The sequence below is a fragment of the Leptonychotes weddellii genome, chromosome 14, assembly GCF_054177405.1.
Source record: "Leptonychotes weddellii isolate Sample4059 chromosome 14, ASM5417740v2, whole genome shotgun sequence".
Classification (NCBI taxonomy): domain Eukaryota; kingdom Metazoa; phylum Chordata; class Mammalia; order Carnivora; family Phocidae; genus Leptonychotes; species Leptonychotes weddellii.
In genome coordinates, this window is record NC_138382.1 from 8,616,369 (window position 1) to 8,624,491 (window position 8,123).

Sequence of the window (8,123 nt, forward strand, 5' to 3'; positions counted from 1 at the left end):
TTTTTCAAAAGACCCACTGAACAATCCAAATACATTATTTTTTTTTTTCTTATCTCCTCTCAGAGTTTTCTGGTCCAGATTCATGGTTTCCAGATATTTCTATGTGCATACATCATCTATTTTACCAAATACATACTGCCCATTTCATTAATATAACGATTGGAAGTTTTCTATGATCTTTATTTAATGAGGTTAGATTATTTTTAAAAATCAAGGCAAGTTACTTATAATTGCCATCATAATTCAGCACCTTCTAGGGGCGCCTGGGTGGCTCAGTCAGTTAAGCGTCTGCCTTTGACTCAGGTCCTGGGACTGAGACCCGCGTCCGGCTCCCTGCTCCTAGGGGAGCCTGCTTCTCCCTCTCCCTCTGCTTGCCGCTCCCCCTGCTTGTGCTCTCTGTCAAATAAATAAATAAAATCTTAAAAAAAAAAAATCAGCACTTTCCAGAAATCCAGATAGAAGTATGAGACCATCGTATCTACAGAACGGCTGATTTATGTTGAGGTGGAACTTATTTATTTATTTATTTATTTGAGAGGGGGTGGGGTACGGTGGGGGAGGGGCAGAGGGAGAGAGAGATTTCCAGGCAGACTCCCCACTGAGCGCAGAGCCGGACTCCGGGCTCCATCCCACAACCCCAAGATCCTGAGCTGAGCCAAAAACAGGAGTCGGAGGCTACCCAGGCGTCCCGAGGTAGAACTTCTAAACCCAATTTTCATTATACAGTGTTCCAGAAGAAAGATACAAAATAGAATACTTTTGAGTGATTTAATGTGATCAGTTTCTCTTTGATTTAGGCCTAACGTTTCCAAAAGCAGATGCAAATGTTCTTATTTTCTTTGGACTCTTTGGAGTTGGTTCACTAAGGGAACAATTTATGAATTTATCATAGTTTGGGATATACAATAGGTCTGCGCTTCTTATGTTTATGTGGGCATTTTGGAAGGTAAATAATTCCTTTTTTTCCTCTTTTTTTATTATAATATAGAATAATATTACAGAAAACATAAAAAAATAGAGAAAAGGAGGGAAAAATGACCTTTAATTCCAGTAACTTTGTAGAAAGTGTTGGTAATTTGATGTCTTGCCTTTCTTTTTTTCATGCATATTTTCATTTGTTCATAGAACAAATATTACCTGACCAACTTTTATTCTGGGATCTGGGGATCTAACAGTAAATGATAAGCAGAGCTCCTGATATCATAAACGAGAAAAACATTAAATGAATATGTGAAATAAGGATGACTTCATGGCCCTTCACCAGCACTATGGAGAAATCAAACAAGGTGATAAAGAAACATGAGGTCTCTTCTTTGGATCAGGTACTCAGGGAAATCTTTCTAAGGATGTGATGTTGAGCTATGACTTGCACTGAGGAAGGAGCTAGCATGTAAGGAGAGGGGAAAGAACATTCCAGGCAGCTAGAAGAGCATGTGCAAAGGCCCTGCGGTGCAAACACACTGGGTGCATATAACCATAAGAGGTGCTGGGTGGCCCGAGCACAGCGCAGAACCAGGATAGGGAGAGAAGATATGGTCAGAGAACCAGGCAGGTGGGCAGGTCGGGCAGCCAGGGCGAGAGCATGGGGCTTTATTCTGTTAATCATTGTATATACATTTGCAAAAACATGTTTATCACCCTGATTTTTCCCTGTGACATTTAAAAAAATACTTATTTATTCATTTATTCATTTACTCATTTTAGAGAGAGAGAGAGCATGTGCATGTGGGGGTTAGGGGGTAGAGGCTGAGGGAGAAGGAAAGAGCAAATTCTTTTTTTTTTTGTAGTTTTTAATTTTATTATGTTATGTTAGTCACCATATAATACATCATTAGTTTTTGATGTAGTGATCCACGATCCATTGTTTTCATATAACACCCAGTGCTCCATGCAGTACGTGCCCTCCTTAATACCCACCACTGGGCTAACCAATCCCCCCTCCCCTCTAAAACCCTGTTTGTTTCTCAGGTCCATAGTCTCTCATGGTTCATCTCTCCCTCCAATTCCCCCCACCCATTTTTCCCTTCCTTCTCCTAATGTCCTCCATGTTATTCCTTGTGTTCCACAAATAAGTGAAACCATATGATAATTGACTTTCTCTGCTTGACTTATTTAATCACTTAGCATAATCTCCTCCAGTCCCATCCATGTTGATGTAAAAGTTGGGTATTCATCCTTTCTGATGGCTGAGTAATATTCCACTGTATATATGGACCACATCTTCTTTATCCATTCATCTGTTGAAGGGCATCTCGGCTAGGAAAGAGCAAATTCTAAGCAGGCTCCATGCCCAGCACGGAACCCAACATGGGGCTCAATCCCACCACCCTGAGATCACGACCCCAGCCAAGATCAAGAGTTGGATGCTTAACGGATTGGGCCACCCAGGTGCCCCATTCCTGTGACATTATTAATATACTTCTCCTTATGTCGTTACATAGACTTCAAAAACATCATTTAAAAACAATACATAAAATTCCACCAAGTAGATCTTTAATAATTAGCTTAACCATTTTCCCTATGAAAGGCATATTCTCTTAACAAATATCCCCATGTGGCAATATATGCTTAACCATAAAATTATCTCCTTTTAAACAATGAGATAATTTGTTTCCTTGATCCTTATTGTTTCCAGTTGTTATTGATTCAAGTTGGTTGCAATAGACCCTCTTGCGTCTCTTAAGAAAGTTCATTTGTAGTTGGAGCATTTGGCTTGTTTACATTGCAGTGAAGTAAAGGAGAAGCAGAGTTAGACAATTCTGTCATTCTAAGACCAAGCATAGAACCAGGGAGCAAAGTAAGAAATTCATAGTGATCAGGTCTTTCCGTTTCTCCCCGTCTGGGATCATATCGCCTTATGAAAGGCTATGATCAGGAATGCTGTTGTCCCAGAGGCAGGAAGAATAACATTCCGGAGCTAGTGAGCTTTGATCTGCACTTCTGTACGCAGCACCGAGAGCCAAGGAAATCCAGCAGAGCTTTGCTTAAGAATAGAAGGAAAGAGTGCAGGGGGAACGAAACCAGTACGAGCCACTGTCGTTCACGAGGGAGAAGTTATCTGTAGAGTAAGTATGCTAATACTGAATAAGACAGCAGGAGTTTTTTCTAAACCATCAAGAAGGAAAACTGATGAATTTTTTTTTTTTTAAGATTTTATTTATTTATTTGACAGAGAGGCACAACGAGAAAGGGAACACAAGCAGGGGGAGTGGGAGAGGGAGGAGCAGGCTTCCCGCCGAGCAGGGAGCCCGATGCGGGGCTCGATCCCAGGACCCCGGGATCGCGACCCGAGCCGAAGGCAGACGCTTAACGACTGAGCCACCCAGGTGCCCCAAAACTGATGAATTTTTAAGAAGTTTTAATTTTCATCCTGGAAAACTGTTTCTTCATAAACTAGTATTGGGAATTGAAACCAGTTGTGATGATACAGCAGCTGCCGTGGTGGATGAAACTGGAAATGTTTTGGGAGAAGCAATACACTCCCAAACTGAAGTTCATTTAAAAACAGGTGGGATTGTTCCTCCAGTAGCTCAGCAACTTCACAGAAAATATTCGACAAATAGTGCAAGAAGCTCTCTCTGCCAGTAAAGTCTCTCCAAGTGAACTCTCAGCAATCACAGCTACTGTAAAACCAGGACTTGCTTTAAGCTTGGGAGTAGGCTTATCATTTAACTTAAAACTAGTAGACCAGTTAAAAAAACCTTTCATTCCCATTCATCATATGGAGGCTCATGCACTTACTATTAGGTTGTTAAATAAAGTAGGATTTCCCTTTTTAGTTCTTTTGACTTCTGGAGGTCATTAGTTAGAGGAGTTTCAGATTTTCTGCTTCTGGGGAAGTCTTTGGACATAGCACCAGGTGACATGCTTGACAAGGTAATTATTTAAGAATTAATTTCTCCATTCTTTTCTATTAAGGTGTCTATTTCAGTCAAATAATAATACACTACTGCCATTTATCTAAATATTTCTGATTAATAGACTGAAAAAAATGATACGCAGTAAGAAAAAAAGAAAAGTAGTACATAGCTTTATAAAAGATTTCTTACCCATTATGAGTGAAATGGTAAGAGGTTTAGATCAGTACATAAAGGCTCAAATAGTTTGCAGATGCTGTTATGTTTTTAATCAAAAAATATATCTGAAAGAAATTGCCATGTAAAGTACTATAAAAATGTGAAATAAGAGGGTATATAAAGATAATAAAGGACATTAAAGGTGTGAAAAAAAAAGAAGAAGAAGAAGAAGGAAAGAGTACAGAGTGGTTTCTCTGGTTCGCCCGTGTTCTGCTAGGTGAGTAAAACAAGGCTGCCCCAGATGCTTATATTTTCACAGTTCTGTGAACATGATTGTTTTAGAGAACAATTTTATCAAGGAGCTCACTCTGTGACCTGTAAGGGAGAACGGGGTTTTTCGCAATGGACGACGCAAGTCTTTGCAGCCCGTGAGAGAGCTGGGTGATCTGTGCATTTATCGTTAGCTTTGATGTAGTTGTTATTTCTGACCGTGGTCATGCCGCAGTCTGCGTAGTGGACTTGGCAGTTGTACCAATGACAGCAGAGGAGTGCGTGGGTCCACGATAGAGCCAGAATCCTCTGGAAACTTGGGGTCACTCACCGAATCACTGTGTGCATGACATTGGCAGGAATGGGTCTGCTTGTCTTACTTAGCAGCTGCATAACACCTATTTTAAAATGTTTGGATCTTGGGACCCCTGGGTGGCTCAGTCGGTTAAGCGTCTGCCTTCCGCTCAGGTCATGATCCCGGGGTCCTGGGATCGAGTCCCGCGTCGGGCTCCCTGCTCTGTGGGGAGCCTGCTTCTCCCTCTACCTCTGCCTGCTTCTCTGCCTACTTGTGCTCTCTATCTCTCTGTCAAATAAATAAATGAAATCTTTAAAAAAAAAAAAAGTTATTTGAGGGCGCCTGGGTGGCTCAGTCAGTTAAGTGTCTGCCTTCCGCTCAGGTCGTGATCCCAGGTCCTGGGATCGAGTCCCGCATCGGGCTCCCTGCTCCGCGGGAAGCCTGCTTCTCCCTCTCCCACTCCCCCTGCTTGTGTTCCCTCTCTCGCTGTGTCTCTCTCTGTCAAATAAATAAATAAAATCTTTTAAAAAAAAACTAAAATAAAATGTTTGGATCTTCTTTTATTATCTGACCACAAGCCCACTGTAAAACTATATCTGCATTCCATTGTCAATACCAGTTATAAATTCTCCTCTGTGCTGTATGGGCTTAGATTTCTAATACTGGAAAAACTTTAAAGCTTATCTCAAACTCCTCATTTTTATAGATAAGGAAACAGAATCCAGAAAGATTATGGGACTCACCCAAGGTCATTTAGCTAGTTAACAGTTAGAGGTTGTGTGTGTGTGTGTGTGTGCGTGCATGTGTTTGTTTTGAAGAAATCCAACCTTATTTTCTTTATTTATAAATCAGCTTTGGGTTGAACTAAGACCAGGTTCCTACTCGCAGATTTCAATGAGCCACTCAACCATTTTTCCTGGAAATAAAGCAAAGACATCTTCTGGGAGTTGAATTGTGTCCCTCAAGAACTCATGGGTTGAATTCCCAACTCCCAGGGCCCCTGAACGTGGCCTGCTTTGGAAGTGGGGTCATAGCAGGTGTAATTAGTCAAGCTGAGATGCAGTGGAACGGCCGTAAGCTGGACTCCTCATGCAGTATGACCGGTGTCCTCAGCAAACGGGGACATTTGGACACATCAACGCACTCAGGGAGAAGGCTGTGTGAAGGTGAAGGCAGAGGTCACGTTGACAAGCCAAGGAAAAGCAAAGATTTCTTGCAGACCGCCAGAAGCTAAGCGAGAGGCCTGGGACAGATCCCTCCCTCCCGGCCTCAGGAGGAGCCCGCCCCGCGTCTGTGTGTCTCCTCTTGATGTTGGACTTCCAGCCTCCGTAACCGTGAGATGGGAAGCGTCTGTTGCTCGAGGGCCCTGCTTTGCTGTACTTTGTTTGCAGCTCAGCACACTAATACTGTACCCACGGCTGCTGGTTTTCACGTGAGTTAGGGAGTCCAGAAATAATGTGACTTGTTCCTTCGCAAAACGTGTAAGAGCCTCACTGAGCCCACAAATACCTAATGTTAATACGAAAGCAATCTGTGGCTGTGGATCCGAGAACCACAAATTGCCTACAGACTACAGAAGTTTCCTAAAATCCAACGTAATATCAGCCTGTGGGGCTTCTAGAGATCTCCGATTGCCTCGCCTGCCCAACCACAGGGTGTTAGGGACAAACTGTGCTTCCCCATATAACATTGTTGGGGGAAGCTAGGGACTGGATTTAAGCATCCTGGCTAATTCTTTGTTATTTTTCGGGTTTCTCATATGCTAACTTGATTTTTATGTTAGTACAGTGCATGACAATGACTTTAAATTTTGTTCCCTTTCTTTCTTGAGAGCCATTCCCTTGTATTACAAGAAGAGCCACAGTCCTGTTCGATTTAAAATCCTTCTCTTCTCGAGTGTCCTTTCCTTTTGCATGCCCCCAGCATGTCACTGCATCATCGTGTGCAGTGACAAATGGAAGGCAATGAGAGGTGGACAGCAAGGGGGCCGTGAATCTCCTTTTTGGTCCCCTCGCACCTGAACGGAGGACAGCAGAGAACCCTTCTCTCCCCAAAAGTACGGCCAGGAGGTGACCCTAGGGGAGCCCGATGCGGGGCTCATACGGCCAAATCTCGCTTGTGAGGACTCAACACGAAAGTACAAACTCTCAGCACACAAGCCAGTATGGTCTAACCTTTCGGAGGCTTTGTCCTATTAAAGACTATTCACCTGAGTTGGCAGGTAAAATTATGGCTGGGAGGTGAAAATATGGAGGGCAGCAATGCAAGAATTAGTGCACGGTTAAAATTAGATTTGTCGATCAAGCAGGGAAACCCTTGCCCGCTGGGGCTGCTCAGGACGCTCTCCCAGGTCCCTGGCCAAGGACGCCGCCGCCACAAAGGAGAGGACTTTTGGCACATTTCAGAGAGGGTCCTTCCAGCATCTACCTCCACGGTCTGCCCCGGCACTAGCTCAGGAAGGGGTGCATTCGGGGCAAGCGTTGCCTTGAAAGTCCCCCCCGCCCCGGGCTGATTTCCTCACCTTTGGGTTTTCTTTTTTGTTTTGTTTTGTTTCTTGTTTTTTTTTTGTTTTCCTGTTTGGCTCTAAAAAGGACTCTGCTTATCAGCCCACCTCAGGTTGGGGCCCCTGGAATGCTTTTGCTTTTCAGAAAGCAAGGAAATTACCAAGAATTATAAAAAGGCAAGTCAGAACCATGGCATTTAGAGAACAACCGTATGACTCTGCCTCGCGCCTGGCCTTTGGAGAGGGGAAAACAACTGAAGCAGTGACACTGAATTCTGAGCCGCTTTGCATGACTCATTAAACTGCCATTTTGAACTCTTTTGCCTCGTGCTGCAAGAATGATAGAATCCTAGAACAATCTATACATTTAAGTTCTTTTATATCGGAAAAGCCTTGCGGTACAAGGGCCTTCAGACGTGAGCACAAACATCAATTGAAATACAAGACAGTCATAATAGACCTAAATTTGATAAGGCACTCGAGCGTGACCCAGGCAGCCCGGCCTCTTAAATCAGGACGCACAACTAATTGCTACTCTTTTATTTATTATCTTTAATCCCTCATTGGATACAGTTGACTTGCTACTTCCTGGGATGAGGCCACAAAATGGGGGAGGGGGAGAATGAATAATTTTAAAATTACGAAGCGATTTCTTTGTGGCAAACCTGGGCTGACAATGTCAATTCCAGCCATGTCCTTTCCCCAGCACAGCGCCCTCTGAACTTGGGAAGGGCATTCATTTTTCCTTCCTGCTCCCTCCGGTGGGCAGAAAGTCAGGCGAGTCCAGTCCTTGGAAGCCACTGGTGTCTTTCTTGCCCTCGCCAAGGAACTGGCCTTATTTCCCGGCATCTCCTTCTGGACACCCCAAAGGCTCATGAACGACCTATATCATATTGAAAATAGTAAACCTCTCTCCTGGGTGAACCTGCCCTTTCTACCTCCCTCTTCCACCCAACCTCCAACTGGGTTTATTCATTCCTGGTAATTTGATCAAGGTCTGCTCCTCTCAGGAAATAAGGATTTTGCACTTTGAACATCA

The 8,123-nt window shown here is 43.5% G+C and overlaps 1 pseudogene; it reads left to right on the forward strand.

The window, feature by feature from the left end:
* The first annotated feature begins 1,361 nt into the window (after window positions 1-1,361).
* Window positions 1,362-3,961, forward strand: LOC145717177 (tRNA N6-adenosine threonylcarbamoyltransferase, mitochondrial pseudogene; annotated as a pseudogene).
* The last annotated feature ends 4,162 nt before the right edge of the window (window positions 3,962-8,123 follow it).